Below are 16084 nucleotides of genomic sequence, written 5' to 3'. Positions count from 1 at the left end.
ACGCTCTAGGTCAGTGGGGTGCTTCCTTACGTATTCCCAATCAGGATTTTTAACTGGGGCCACTGAGGTCAGCACACTGCCGGAGACTGGAAATGCCATGAACCAATCTGGATTCCTCAGTGGCCCCTCTCTGAAGAAAAGCTGTATGCACTACAGAACTAGTTGAGGAACAGCTCGCCAAAGGCCATATCGTAGAGTCTTTCAGCCCTTGGAACTCTCCAGTCTTCGTACTACCTAAACCTGGAACGGGCAGGTGGAGACTGTTCCACGACCTTCGCAAGATCAACGAGGTCATTGAGGACATGGGCCCTCTTCAGCCTGGCCTGCCTTCCCCCCATCCATGCTGCCCAGAGACTGGTTACTTGCTGTCATAGATATCAAGGACTGTTTCTTCAGTATCCCGCTACATCCGGACCACGCTCCAAGATTTGCCTTTTCTGTACCTTCCTCCAACAACGAGGCGCCACTCAAAAGATATCATTGGTGTTTTCTTCCTCAAGGCTTAAAAAATTTTCTTTTTGCCAGTGGTATGTTGCTCACATCCTGTCTCCTGTTCAGAAACTTTCCAAGCGCCATGATCTACCACTATATAGACGATATCTTAGTCTGTGCATCCGATAAGGCATACTTAGAAAAGGGGATTAAAACGACCATTGAAACCATAGTAAAGACAGGATTTGAGATTTGTGAGGATAAAATACAGTACACCAGCCCATGGACCTACCTTGGAATCCAAATCTGGGAAAGGAGCATCGTACCCCAGCAGCTCATCATCTGAGACGACCCAAAAACCCTGAGGGACTTACACAGCCGATGCGGATCTATCAGCTGGGTTTGTCCTTTGCTAGGTTTAACCACAGAGGATCTTGCTTCTCTGTTCAACCTTCTTCGTGGCAGCAAAGACCTGGACTCTCTATGCACCCTCACATCAGAAGCTCGAGGTTCTATCACTAAGGTCCAGGAAGCCCTGTCTTCACACAAAGCTCATCTCTTTGAGCTCAGTCTGTCTTTCAAGTTCATCATCTTGGGGAAAGCTCCTCGATTTCATGGACTGATTTTTCAGTGGGACAATCAACTTCGAGACCCTTTGTTGATCCTGGAATGGATTTTTACAAGCAACCAACCTACAAAGACAATTACCACCTTCCAGGAAATCATGGCACATTTAATAAAAAAGGCTAGAACTCGACTCCGCTCACTTGCAGGGTGTGACTTCACATGCATTTACTTGCCAATAACCATTGAGGTCCTGGAGAATTTGCTCCAGAACAATGAAAATCTCCAGTTTGCCCTAGATAGTTACTCAGATGAAATTTCGGTTCAGTTCAAAACCACAAACTTTTTAATCCTGATGAAGCCTTTCATCTGACCCCAAAACTAATCCAAAGTAGGAATCCTCTCAAAGCTCTAACCATCTTTACAGATGGCTCAGGGTCATTCCACAAGTCTGTAATGACATGGATGGACCCTCAAACACAAAAATGGGAATCTGACATACAAATAGTGGAGGGATCTCCACAAATTGCAGAGTTAGCAGCTGTTGTCAGAACTTTTGAAAGATTCAAAAATGAACCTTTTAATCTGGTCACAGATTCAGTCTATGTTGCGGGCATAGCTATGAGAGCAGAACATGCTCTTCTCAAAGAGGTTTCCGATCCAAAGTTGTACCATTTGATGTCTAAATTAATATACCTGATTTCCCACAGAAAGCAACCTTACCATAATATGCATGTGAGATTGCATACTGACCTCCCAGGTTTCATTTGCAGAAGGGAATAGGAAAGCTGATGCACTAGCCATGGCAGTACAAACTGCTAATGTTCCTAACATCTTTGCCCAGGCAAAGTTGTCACACGCGTTTTTCCATCAAAATATACCTGCCCTTGTCAGAATGTTCAAAATCTCAAAAGAGCAAGCAAAAGCTATTGTTGCTACCTGTCCAAACTGTCAAAGCTATCAGGTACCATCTGTGGGGACAGGAGTCAATCCCCGAGGTCTGAATAGCTGCCAGCTGTGGCAGACAGATGTGACTCACTTCACACCTTTTGGAAGGTCAAAATATGTGCATGTATTGGTCAACATGTTTTCAGGAGCTGTATTTGCATCATCGCATACAGGAGAAACTGCACAGGACACAATAAAACATTTCCTCCTTGCTTTTGCCACCCTAGGAGTAGCAAAGGAGATCCAAACAGATAATGGACCTGCCTATACCTCTTGTAAGTTAAGGGATTTTTTCAGCGAATGGGGAATAGAACACAAAACAGGCATACCTGTGAACCCCACAGGACAATCCATCGTGGAAAGGACACATCAAACCCTCAAAAGAGTTCTCAATCAACAGAACTTAGACACGAGTATCAAATGTCCGGCTGAAAGACTTTGCAAGGCTCTCTATGTTATTAACTTCCTGAACTATACAGCATCAGAGCCTGATCCACCAGTATTTCGCCATTTTGCTAATACCACAGAAGCAAAGCTCACTGAAAAACCACCTGTGCTTGTGAAGGACCCCGAAACACATCAGATTTCTGGACCTTTTCAATTAATTACGTGGGGTCGAGGATATGCATGCGTACTACTACCCTCTGGTCCAAGATGGTATCCAAGGGAAAAACATAAAACCATACCTAGGCACTGCAGATACAGAGAAGGATGACAAGAATTCTCCTGAGTCAAACACAGAACCTCCAGAAAACCAAACCAGTTCTGCCTGGAGACGAAGACGTCGCCAAGTACCCACAAACAGAAGAAAAGACCGTCCTGTCACACGACAGCAGACAAAACAGAAAGCTGTATAACATTCTGCTGCGTCAAAACTTAGATAGCCTAAACTTGAAAGTGTTCTCTGAACTATATATTGTTACCTCTTTTCTACCTCAAAAAACCCTATTATTCCCTTTCCCTAACCCTTTTTCAAAACACCTAACCTTATCCCTGTTTCTTAGCTTAGGGGGGGAAAAAAAAAAAGGGGGCGGGAGGGAGGGAAGAAAGGAAGTAATAGAGACGAGAACAAAAGGAATAAACCCTCCTCTCCCACCATAAGATAACAAATTTTGCTTATATTCCCTATCAGAAGCCCTATTCCTGTCCAAAGATGAAAAATATCCCTGTTGGTGCTGCCCTCACTGCGGCCTGGATGGTCTTCACCGTACCATGTGCCTTTGACTGGATTAGCCCTCAGCGTAGCCATGATGTTTGGGTAACCTTAGCAAAGATATTAAAACAGGATAACCTGTGTCTATCCATGGGAAGCATTGATAACCCACTTTCCACATGTCTAGTAGGAATTCCCTTCGTAGCAGATGATTGGACTGTCTGTAACTCAGAGCTCCTCCGCACCGCAGGTAAGAGACCCAACCTGGTAGATACGTGGGACGAGTGGACAAAAGTGCTGCCCAATGCTCTGGAGGAACCCCAAGAACTGGATCTGTTGGGGTCCTCCAAGGCTGCATACTGATTTTGCTTTAGACGCCCAAAAAACAATTGGCCAGAAATTGACCAGACAAAAAACACATATAGAAAAGACATATCACCAATTAACAAAGCCTATAACTATCCCGATTGATGTAATTACACTGCTCGTGTGATTTCTGTGTCCTCTCTCCACCCCAAAGTATTACCCAAGGGAACATTTCTCATCTGTGGTGACAGAGTGTGGGCTGGGATCCCTTCCCAACTACACGGAGGTCCCTGTACCCTTGCCTGGAGCCAGTGATTCTTCGCACATGTCTTTAGGAGATGACTCCTCGTGTGCCTGGCGCTGTAATAAACATACCACCTTCTACCTTTAACTAGTGGCGAGTTCTATTCCACACTTCATTTGGTGACCGCGGCAGGAACGCTTCTCTGCTCCAGCGACAACAACCGGGCTGTGGATGTCCATGGGCGCTGCCAGGACATTCCTTTCCTGGAGGGACCTCTGCTCCCGGCTCTTCCTCGTGGGGGACAGACCAGACTGCTGGGACTGTGGAGAAAGGGTCTGTGTAACTGTGTATAAAGTAACCCGTCAGGCGTACGCAGGGAAAGGGCTGTTCATAAGTCACACAGAGATGTCCTGTGCACGACGTACGCCTGTACAGGTTGGGTTCAGGTCTGGCTGCCGGCAGAAAGGATTTACTGTGTCAATAAAGACCTGCTAGCAATTCTGGGGGAGAATTGAGCATATTCTGTTTTATCGCTGCAATTTTTACTGTGTGTTGTGAAGCTGCAGGCTGGGGAAAAGCTTAGAGTGGAGGCTCACCCCTCCTCGTCGCCCAGTTAGCGTCCAGCTCCACTTCAGTGGAGAGGCACTTTCCTGGGTAAGGTCACCCTGGTCAGCGCCTAAGGAGTCTGCCCCACGCTACGGTGGGCACAGCTCCTTGTGGTGGACGAGGCCTGCGGCTACAATCAACAGAGAAATAGAGAGCGGACTCCAGCAGCAGGTGCAGTCGGTTTATTGAGTGCCAAAGAAACCCACAACTGGAGACCCCACCCTAAGGGCACAGCAGCTTTTAAAGAGTGAGGTACATAGAGGAGGAGACAAGGATGGACATTTGGGGTAGACCAATGGTAGGACACTGAGGGAGGGGCCCCGGCCTCTGGACCAATCACCCGACGCTCCAGCTAGAAGTTTCTAGAGGGAAGGGAGGGAGCACCAGGTGACAGACAGGGCATCAGGGACGGTTTTTTTTTAAGGGATACAAATGTTGTTATAGGGATATGGGAGGAGTTGGGATTATAGACAGTTGGAAGGAGGGTGGGTGGAGTGAATCAAGCTTGAACCGTTAGTAACAGAGGGGGGAAAACAGAACAACCTAACACAACACAACAGTGTTGTTATTGTGGTTGTGTTTTGAATGTGTGTATGTCTGAGAAAGATGTGGGTGGGTGCTGCTGTAGTGTATGGTGTGTGTTGTGTTGAGAAAAGTGAGCACTCTGTCCCCTAATAAAGAGATGCCCCTTTCCTGGTGAGCTTGTGTGGGTGTGGACTTTCTAGTTTCACAGGTGGGTATTCCCTGTGGCACCTGGTGCTTGGGTACACAGGGGGGTTGTGGGGTTTTTCTCCCATATTGTGGTCACATGCGGTCCCACATTTGAGACTGGATGGATGTGTTTGGGGAGATTTTAGGATTTTGCTTGCAACAAGTGCAGCAATTAATGCAGAAAACTACAGTGTGGTGATTTATATATGTTGAACTAGGGTAGTTCCTTTCTACCGCCCCCTTTCCCCCAGGGTTTAAAATCTCCTGACAGGTGTTGGACGCTCCCTTTCCTCTCCTTGACGTCCTCTTTCCTCTCCTTTTGCAGGGCACATATGCCTGTAGATCAACCCAAAAGGAATGTTTGCCTTGCTTTAGCCAAGTCAGCCAGCTCAGACACCATATGTTTGACCAATTTGAGCCCAGACAAACCCTTTGCGACCTGTTTGGTCGGTGTGCCAGTGCCAGCCAAGGGGTGGCCAATACCCAGTCGTGACAAATATTGGTGTGAGGCTGCCAGCGAGACCAATCCCATAACCAGCTGGTATCGTTGGGCCTCTGATCTTCTAAAAGCACCTTCTGAACCTCAAGAATTGGAATTCTTGGTTCACTGCTCATGGAATTTTGTGCTGCGTGTCAGTACCAGGGAGATCCACAGTTAAATGTTACTCCCCATCATGCTGAGTACAGAAACTCCAGTTTGTGGTGCAACTGTACTACACCAGTGCCCCCTGAGGGTGAAAATGCGGACAAGGAGATGACCTAAATGAGACCCCTTGACAATGACCAAAAGGATATTGGCTCATTTGTGGAGATAGAGCCTGGCAGGGCATTCCCCCAAAATTAAAGGCGGCCCATGTAGCATCAGACAACTCACTGTGATATGCCGTACTGTTAAAAAAGCCATCAAGAGAAAACAAAGGGCAAAAAGATTTGCATACTTCAGTGTGTTTGACAAATGGTGGACAAAACTGGCAAAGAAGTTTTTATCACACAAGAGAGAGAGGTAGGAAAGGGATTCACAGAGAGTCCTCAAAATCTCAGAGAGATGCTGGATGAAGGTACCGACATGGAGGAAGGTTTTGAACTAAGACCTTGGAAGAGGCAAGACTTTTTGGACCAATGACTTGTAATTGCTATCAGACATGATTATGCCTCTTGAACTGACTGGACTGTCACAGCATTAAAATTTCTGTGTTGTAATACAGCAAGGCTTAATGCAAGGAAAAGGATGCTTTAAGCAAGTAATAAGCAGGTACATTATAGTAAAGGTATGAAATGAAAGGAAGTTAATAAATGACATGGTTACAAAAGTTTCTTTTTAGTTGTACCAACAGGGGGAAAGAAACAGAAAAGACACAGAAAGGCACAGAAAAGAGGTGGAAAAAATTGGTATCATGCTACTGCTGGTATCCTCCTGGAGGAAAATCTGTTGGGTTTCATAAGGTTGTAGCTTTCCAAAAACTAGGAAAACTAGTTTTTGGAAAACCAGTAGCCCAATTGTGAATGGTTTTCTTGACTTGGCAAAGCTGGGATGTTTACAGTGGACTCTGTCCTTGGTTCAAATCACCTGCCCTCACCTGCAGACAAAAGCACCATCAGCAGCAGAAGCTACATCTGTCAGTTTTCTCAAAAAGCTGTGTTAAATTCGGGAGAGGAAAGGAAAACATATCAGACACTATGGATTAATGACAAGATTCTGAGGAGCAGTTCCAAAGGAAAGGGCAGCAGCTTCTCTCTGGGACGCTCCTTGCGCTCCAAGGCAACCGGGCTGCCCTGGCTGCCCAGGACCCTGCACTCCGCAGGCTCTGCAGAGCTGCACAGTGGGGAGGCAGCTTCGGGCACCTCAGCCCCTGGGCAGGAGTGGCTTCTTGCTCTGGAGGGCTGCCAGTGGGCAAATGCAGGGTGCTGGCCTTCTGCTCTTGGCCCTAACCTGGCCTTGCAGGGGTAATCCTGTTCCCTGTCTCAAATGTGCTAAAGACAGACTTGTTTGTTTCCAGCTCTCCACAGCATTGATTTGCACCACAAAATACTGAAGGACTGAGGCCTGAACAACAGACCCTGACTGAAGCCTCAACAACAGGACCTGAGCCAAAGCTGTCCTACAGATGACCTCTCCAACCAAATGTTCTATGGATTTGCTCCTTAACCAAGTATTACTATCAAAAGGATCCATGTATCCATTCCCTGGTGAAACATGTCTTCACCTTTTGGCATTAGGAAAATGGACAAGGCCACACCTGGCCTTGGCTCCTCCTTGAGCCCTGGGCAGGCTCAGGAAGAAAACCAAGAGGAGAATGAAACCAGCTGTCCCCCAGCAGAAGCTCTGGCACATTGCTCGTCCAGCACTATCAAAGCCGGGCTACTCTCACAGCACATTGCCCCTCGAGGCCGGCAAAGGTGGAGGCACCGCAGGATTTCCCGGTTCCCGGCCGTGGCTCTGCAGGGCTTGGCTGGGACAGCTTCCCCCAGCTGATGTGCAGCCCTGGATGAAGGGGAAAGGATTGGGGTACCTGGTGATGTGTCCTTCTTAATCACCAGAGGCAACCTTCTGTAATAATGTTGAGGTGCATTGCTTAGCTTATCCTCTCCTCACCCTTTTTTGCGCTTTTGCATTACAGTAAATTACACTCTTCTTTCTGTTGGTGTCTGTGTCTGCATCTCTGACTCTTCCCCACCAGCAAAACAAACGCACAGCAAGTTTAGCACAACACCTGCCTCTCTGCCAGCCCATCTCTTGGCAAACACCCCTGGGGGCCATCTCCACAAATGAAATTCCCACTTTGCAACTTCCTTTTCTGCAGGCAGGTGAGAAAAGGAGCCACTCCCAGCTCTGGAATTCTCCAGTAATCAACTGCTTTAAGCAGTCACAACTGTGAAATATCAACCTCCTTTCTTAACCTGCCCACGGGGAGCTCCCACCAAGAGGCCTTTTGTCCAAGGATACCCACAGAAGAGCTTGAGGAGGGAGCAGTTTGAAACACAACTGCTTCAGAGTTTGAACCTGCCTTTATCAAATGAGCACACAGCAACCTGTCCCAAAGGGAAAGCAGGCAGGAAAGAGAAGCTCCTCTCCCACAACAGCAACCTCTGTACTTCCTTCTGTTCCAGCTGGAGACTGGAGGCCATGGGCTACATCTTACTTTGGGAAGGAGCCCTGGGAGTTGGCCTGATCTGGAAGAGTAGCAAAAGGAATTCCCCAAATGATTCTTTTCCCCAGGAAAAGAATCTCTGGAAGTGATAGATGATGACAATATTTCTGCAGAAAGGTGTTGCTGTCGAGGCGGTCACGACACAAAGCAGAGACCACAAGCAGTCTCAGTTGGCAGCTCTTTATTCTTGAACATGGCTGATCTTTTATATGCTTTCCAGTTGTTTATGCTTCTTCTACCTGAACTATTGGTCACAACAAATCAACATAATTCTATTGGTGTAACTTATGGTGACTTAACTAACTTTCTAAAAATACTTCGTCCAGCTGCAAAGGTCTTATCTTCAATTCCTCACTTCTCTCAGTCTCCTTGGTGACAGCCTTGGAGAGAGCTCCTTATCAGTTTCTTCTTGCTTCTTCTTGCTCCTTTAGCTGACAGGCCCGCTGTCAACCCCTACCACAATTCCCCCTTTTTGTTTTTGAACTGTAAATACAGCTGCTATGGATTTTCGCAGGGCACTTTGCAAAAATCCAAGCAGACAGGGGAAACACAAAACAACAATCACAACCATCAACAAAATTAACAACCCCATTCTTAATACAATCATTCCTGTCCTACATCCATTTATAAATTTCTTTACTTTATTCTTAAGACTAATGAAATACCTGTCCTGATATATGGTCTTAGCTAGTGTCATCCGCATGTTCTGCTTTAACTGCGGAATCATCCTTCCTGTCCCTTCTTGCGCGCTTCAGATAGGGTTTTACACAGCGAGCAGGAACCCATCAAGGACCATTATCTGTCAAAACACAAGCATAACCCCTCCCCTAGGTTATTAGTTCCACTGGACCAGACCACATACCTGTAATTAAGTCCTTGACCCATACTTTAACATTTCTACGAAAATCTGGTTGCGTAGAATTCAAAGAGGAAAAATGGTAAAAGATTGGAGATAACTGTGAGTCAGGTAGGGGACGCAAAAAGTTTAACACATAAATAGCTTTATGCAATCTTACTTGTGGTGACTCCTGTTGCATTCCCCCTCTTTGTTTTTGAACCTGACGTTTAAGAAGACCGTGAGCCCTTTCAATGATTGCTTGGCCTGTGGGGACATGTGGAATGCCTGTTGAATGCTCAATGCCCCAAGCACGAAAGAATGCTTGCATTTTTTGCGAAGCATATGCTGGGCCATTATCTGTTTTCACATGACATGGAACACCTAAGATACAAAGTCATGATAAAAATGACAAATCGCATCATGAGTTTTTTCTCCTGTGAATGCTGAAGGATGCTTTTCTCATTTCATGAGAAAAGGTATCAAATGTGACATGAACATATTTAAAGTGACTAAGTTCTGGCATTTTTGTAACATCAGTTTGCCATTCCTCTAAAGCAGAAAGACCCCTAGGGTTGGTACCATAATCTGAGTGACATGAGTCATGTGACAGGCAGGCTAAGGCTAATTCAATTTCTCCTAAGGTCTTTTTTGCTGCTGGGGTCAATTGCCTCCTATCAGTAGAGGAGGTGATGCCTGAAAGCAAATAAAACAATGGTTGCATCTGATGATTAGTTATGCCTAGATATGATCGAATCCAACCCATTAAACCAACCAATTTCTGCACATCAGTAGCAGTTTTAACATCAATGTCTGACTTCACAGGTTGAGGCATAACTTGAGTGTAAGTCACCAAATTACCTAGATATTTCCAAGGCATATGTTCCTGCACTTTCTCTGGAGCAATGATCAGACCAAAAGCTTTCAAATTTGTCACAGAACATTGTATAAGAGCTGATAACTGTTTTGTGTTATCAGATGCCAACAAAATATCATCCATGTAATGATAACAGTAGCAATTTTTAAATTGCTCCAGCACTTTTTACAAGGCCTGTGCCACAACCATTGACAAATAGTTGGCGAATTTTTCATGCCTTGGGGAAGTACTGGCCATTGATATCTTTTATTAGGTTCAGCATGATTTATGGAAGGCACTGTAAAAGCAAATTTTTCTTTGTCTTGCTCAGCCAATGGAATAGTGAAAAAACAATCTTTCAGATCAATGACAACTATTTGCCATTCCTGTGGCATCATTGTAGGTGTAGGAAGGCCTGGTTGTAAAGCTCCCATTGTTGCCATTACAGCATTTATCTGCCGTAAATCATGTAAAAGTCTCCATTTTCCCGATTTCTTTTTTATTACAAAAACAGGGGTATTCCAGGGGCTGAATGATTTCTCAATATGTCCCGCTTGTAACTGTTCAGTGACTACTTCCTGCCGGGCAGTAAGCTTTTCAGTAGTAAGGGGCCACTGGTCAACCCAGACAGGTTTGTCTATCAACCATGTCAAGGCTACAACTGGACGTTCATTGCCCTGCATCACAGCGGCCCCTATTAAAAATCCGTAGTAATTTTCACACCCCATTGGGATAAACAAGCTCGTCCCCACAAACTTTGAGGAGCATCAGCAACATAGGGTCTGATGTTAGCTTGTTGGCCATCAGGATGTTTCACATTAATTACAATGGCTGACAAACCACCTGTTGTAGCACCCCCAACCCCAGAAGTGCAAAACTTGCATGAGTAAGAGGCCACGATTGAGGCCAACAAATTCGTGAGAGTATTGTGACATCTGCTCCAGTGTCAGTCAAACCTTTTACTGATATGGTTCCTGGATGACATCCACTGGCGGTGAGGATGCATGTCTTTTCTGGACGGCTCTCCGTAACTTTCTCAGTCTAGAACACTTGCGGTACTCCTGTTGATCCAAAGCTTCCTGTGCCACGACTTCTGTTGACTGTATTTGGAACAGAACTCACAAAAGGTACAATTTGACCAATGCAAGTTCCCTTCTGAATAGTGACAGGAGGGTCATCAATGGATACCTTAGCATGAATCTGTCCTAAATAATCTGCATCAATAAGTCCTAGATGCACATGAATACCTCTAAGTGTAGTACTTGATCTTCCTATCAAAAATGCATTCAGTCCCCTCCTATCGGACCATAGGCATCAAGGGGCACTTTACATATTTCTTTGGTTAGAATGGTTACTGTGTCAGTGGTGGGTATATCAATCCCTGCGGACCCACTTGTTGCCCCTGAGTATTGTTTGCAAATGGGTAGCTTTGCAAAGCTGGGAACGCTCGTATTTGCTGCTGTGGTTGTTGGGGTATTTGTTGCCCCACGCGCCCCTTCATGCTCTTCTTTGTGTTTCCCGGCAATAGCTGACCATTTGCGTGATATTTACTCCTGCATTGTTTAGCATAATGCCCAGATTTAGCCCAGCAATTGCATACAACAGCGCTGCTTGCACTTGGCTTAGATGTTGTTTCCCAGGTATTACACTCTGCCCTTACATGCCCTTGTTGTCCACAATTATAGCATTTTGCTGACGGTCTTAGAACTGCAGCAAGAGCTGCCATTTTATGCTCGACTGAACCAACTTTTGAGCAAGCAGTAACCATTTCAGGCAATGTGGGTTCCCCAGGTAAAGTGTCGATAATTTTTCTGCAGTCTGGGTTTGCATTTTCTTTAATCAATTTGATACACAATTTGTGTTGCAAAGTTTCATCATCTACCTGTTTCTCAATAGCTGCAGCAAGTTTTCCACAAACTGCAAAAATGGTTCTCTCATACCTTTTTGAATAGTAACATATCTCTGTTTTGGAGCTGCTATTTCCATTGTTTTGATTAAAGCACTCATGCCAATTTGCTGAGCTTGTGCCAAAACTGAAGGATCCCACCTTGCCTGTAAATCGGGGCTAGCAAAAGGCCCAGTGCCCAGTAAGGCATCAACACCAACAGCATGACGAGGGTCGTGCTGAGGCAACTGCATATTTGTTAAAGCTGTGCGCTCAGCCACTCGCCTCCAAGTGTCTTGAAATACACTGTATTGTACTGACTGGAATAAAATGGTTGCAAGATGCATGATGTCATAAGGTGCAAGCAGATCTGCATTAATTACATGTACTAATTGCATTACCTCTGAGGAATTAATACCGACCGTACTGAGCCACTTTCTACTGGAGATCTTGCACAACCCTCCAGGCAAAGACGTGATGACTATCATCCTGTCCTGTTCCAGGAACTGCTTTAAAAACTGGAGAAGCCATAGGGTTATCACAAGCAACATTTGCATTGGCACTGTTCTCCTGAGGTACTCTTGGAGCACCTAATTTTTCTATGATGTCCCAATTCTTTTCTTCAACTGCTTTCCTTCTAACAAATTCCCCAAACTCCTGACGGTGTTGAGGAAGCAGTTACTTGACATGGGGGCAAAGTCCATGGGGCAGTAGGGCTAAAGCTATTAGAAGGTAAACTGACAGGCCCGAACTCAGGTGTTACTGCGGGTGACTCATCACTTGATTCGCGGTTGCTGTCACTGTCAGGTAACGGAGGATACGACTTTGCAGGTTGTTCAAGCAGCTCAGAGAGAAGCAGGGGGGCAGATGGTTGGACTAGAGCGGAGGGAAGTGGGGGGCAGATGGCTGGGTTTCTTTCTCTGTTAAAGACATTTCACCTAACTGGTGTAATGGTGTGGTATATACAGGCACCATCACGAGCTGTTGCGCAGGTGTGAGATAAAGAGGTTTAGGGGTCTGATAAGGAACCACTATGGCAGGTTGCCCAGAAGCCTTGGCAGCTTTCCCAGAAGCTTTGGCAGCCTTCCCAGAAGCTTTGGCAGCCTTCCCAGAAGCCTTGGCAGCCTTCCCAGAGGCTTTGGTAGCCTGCCTGGTAACTTGCATGGCACCAGGACTTTCTCCAAGGATAGATTCACACAGTTCCCCATCAGAGGTCCCTTCTGCCTCATCCCTCCCGTCAGTACTCTTTGTCCATGCCCCGCTCTGCTTGTTCTCGCTCTGTTTTCCATTCTTTTAATGCCTCAAAGAGCAACCCCCAAGTCACCGCTAGATCGACAGCAGTTTTATCTCCCACTCGGATGACTTCCCACAGTCTGTCCCCAACTTTTTTCCATGCTTTAATACTAAATGCTGTGTCAGAATCAGTGCCAAAATCCTGTGATTTAGCCCACAGCAATAAACGAAGGGCATAGTGTGAAATATTAATTCCCTTATTTCTTAACAAAACTTTCCACGTAGCCAAAACATTTTCTTTCTCTTTAGATAGATTATGTCCCATTATTACTAGTTGGTGGCTCACCTACTTCCAGGTGTCTTGATAGGAGAAAATCAGGTCCGGACCTCCCTGTGGCTTCCACCTGCCACTCTCAGCTGCACCAACGCCTCCTCCCCCACTACGTCCCAGTGGGTCACGGTTGCCAATTGCTGGGACCCCGTCTGGGTCCAAGGCCGAGGATGTTCTTAAGGGTGCTATATCACGTCGGCGATCACCAGATGTCGCTGTCGAGGCGGTCACGACACAAAGCAGAGACCACAAGCAGTCTCAGTTGGCAGCTCTTTATTCTTGAACATGGCTGATCTTTTATACACTTTCCAGTTGTTTATGCTTCTTCTACCTGAACTATTGGTCACAACAAATCAACATAATTCTATTGGTGTAACTTATGGTGACTTAACTAACTTTCTAAAAATACTTTGTCCAGCTGCAAAGGTCTTATCTTTCTTCAATTCCTCACTTCTCTCAGTCTCCTTGGTGACAGCCTTGGAGAGAGCTCCTTATCAGTTTCTTCTTGCTTCTTCTCGCTCCTTTAGCTGACAGGCCCACTGTCAGCCCCTTCCACAGAAAGGCAAAAAAACAATACTTGAAGCATTTCCAAAAGTCCCCAGACTGAAATTTGTTGGCCAATACGACAACCCCAAAGTCTCTGTGGTGTGTCAGGAAGCTCAGCAATGAACCTGCAAGGCTTGGATAAACGTCACTGGTGTCCATCCCCGAGAGCACAAGCAGCTCCCCAACAAGACCTCAAGACTTAGGGACAATGCTTTCCTCTTCAGCTCTCCACAGCAGCTCTAGGGAGTATCTCTCCGTTGCAAAATCTCCTTTGTCACTCTACTGTGACAAGAGTTGGCTGCAGGAGGCATTTGCATGGAACTCTACCCAGATGGGGGCAAGAAAAAGAAAAGGTGATTCCTGAGGAAAGAAAAAGGCAACGCTGTTTGGGAAGACACCAGCATGAGTTCCCTACAACTCTAGGCCAAAAATTCCTTGAATAAAGCAACATCCATCCATGGGGCAGCACTTCAGCTTTGATCTCAATGCTGACAAAATTGCTGCCCCTTCCTGCTGCTGTAGCTGACTCCAAATCATGAGGAATGTGTCAACTCTGCCAAAGGCAGGCAGACATGGTGAGATAAATCCAGCTAGTCTGCTGAAAAGGAGACCAAATGAATGTTTACTAAGCCCCCCTTTTCATCCTTTCCCCAGCCAAGACAGAGCAATGTCCTTCCTCGCTGTCACTGATGGTGACCCAGGCACGGGATGCAGCGTGGGAACAGCGCCTGTCACTGCTCCCAGGGCCCTGCCCTGCCCTGCCAGCCTTGCCCTTCCCTGTCCTGCTGTAACCTGCTGTGCCATCCTCTGCCATGCCGAGCCTGGTCAGCGGTTACGCATTTCGGGAATGACCCTCCCCTCTGCCACCTGCTGGCGTTATGAACATACCACTTTCTAACTTTGACTAGTTAGAGAGTCTTTGTCTGTGATTTTCAGCTTTAACAATTCAGGAAGCTTTTGTTTTCCCTGACAGAAGTACAGTTGCTGCCAAGGGAAACACACCCAAAGACACATAGTGACCCAGCCTTCCCTTTGCTTCCTTTTTCCTTCCCTCACTGCTACACAGTGCTCTCCTACCAGCACCTCAGTGCTGCCTCACCTGAGGATCTAGAGCTGCCTCCAGGCCCTTCCAGGCTAAGTGCAGGTTCTCAGCACTCTGAGGTTTTCCTAGCTTCTCCCAAGAACAGGTTTGCCTCACCTGGACTTCTTGGGGTTTCATTGGAGGAACCAGGCACAGGCAAATTTCATCTCCACCGTGAGTTCATCATTCTGCTGGTTCCCATGGACATTAAATGCCACCCTGAGCTCATCGTTCCTCTGGCTCCATAGACCATCACAACCCTTCCATGGCCTCTCCAGAGAGGAGCAGCTGCACATCTTCAGAGCAGCAGTTGCCAGCCTGCAGCCCATCAGGTAGGGAAAGAGTTTCTACCCTTGTATTCCAAGCAGGTCCTGGTTAATGACCCTTTAAAGAGCTTTTCTGCAGTGCTCTAGCATGGGTAGATCTCAAGTGAGAATCAGGTAGAAAGTATCAAGTTGCCGAGGAAGGGGGACCTCAAAAACAGAAAGATTCTCTGCCTGGTTTTCCTCTCCTTGTGGAAGATTTGCAGGGTGTTCTGGCATTTTCCAGACAGCCTCTCTGTAGGGGTACAAGGGCAAGGTTAAAGATACTGCCTATCAAGTGGTCAGGTCCCCTTTCTTTGAATGAAGCCAGACTAGGATGGTGATAGGATATTGCAGATGTTTAAGAATGTCTGCCCTGCAATTCAAGCTGTGCCATTGAAATGAGCGCTGTGTGCCCCACAACAGCTGCAGCTGCAGAATATGGCCTCACCCATAAAATTGTTTTTTGAATAAACTCAGAGCACAAGTTTAGCATGCATGTCTGCAGATCTGGGCTCTTCCTGGGTGAATCCACTTTCCTTGATCTTTTGTGATGAGAAACCAAATATTTCCCAAATCCCAAAGCTGCTGGGAAAGGAAAATGCAAAAGGCTGTGATTATAAGGTATTCCTGTGTGTCTGTGTGTGTGTCTATATCAGATTTACAATCCATGCTTTAATCTATGTACATGTCAATTAGGAGAAATATTTTTAAGAGGAAGAACTCACTCTTCCAATCCCCTGGGAAATCTGAATACATTTCTGGAACTGAGGTTGCTGTGTGCTTCCTGTGATGTTTGATCCAAGGCACCACTAGAGCTCTGCATCCCAAAGACACATCACTGAGCCTCAGCAATGTGTTTGGATTCTTGCAGCCACCCCATACACTTTAGCCCCCAGAAC

Source organism: Fringilla coelebs (genome assembly GCF_963513975.1).
Source record: "Fringilla coelebs genome assembly, chromosome: Z".
In the NCBI taxonomy this organism is placed as follows: Eukaryota; Metazoa; Chordata; class Aves; order Passeriformes; family Fringillidae; genus Fringilla; species Fringilla coelebs.
This window is presented reverse-complemented; position numbering follows the sequence as displayed.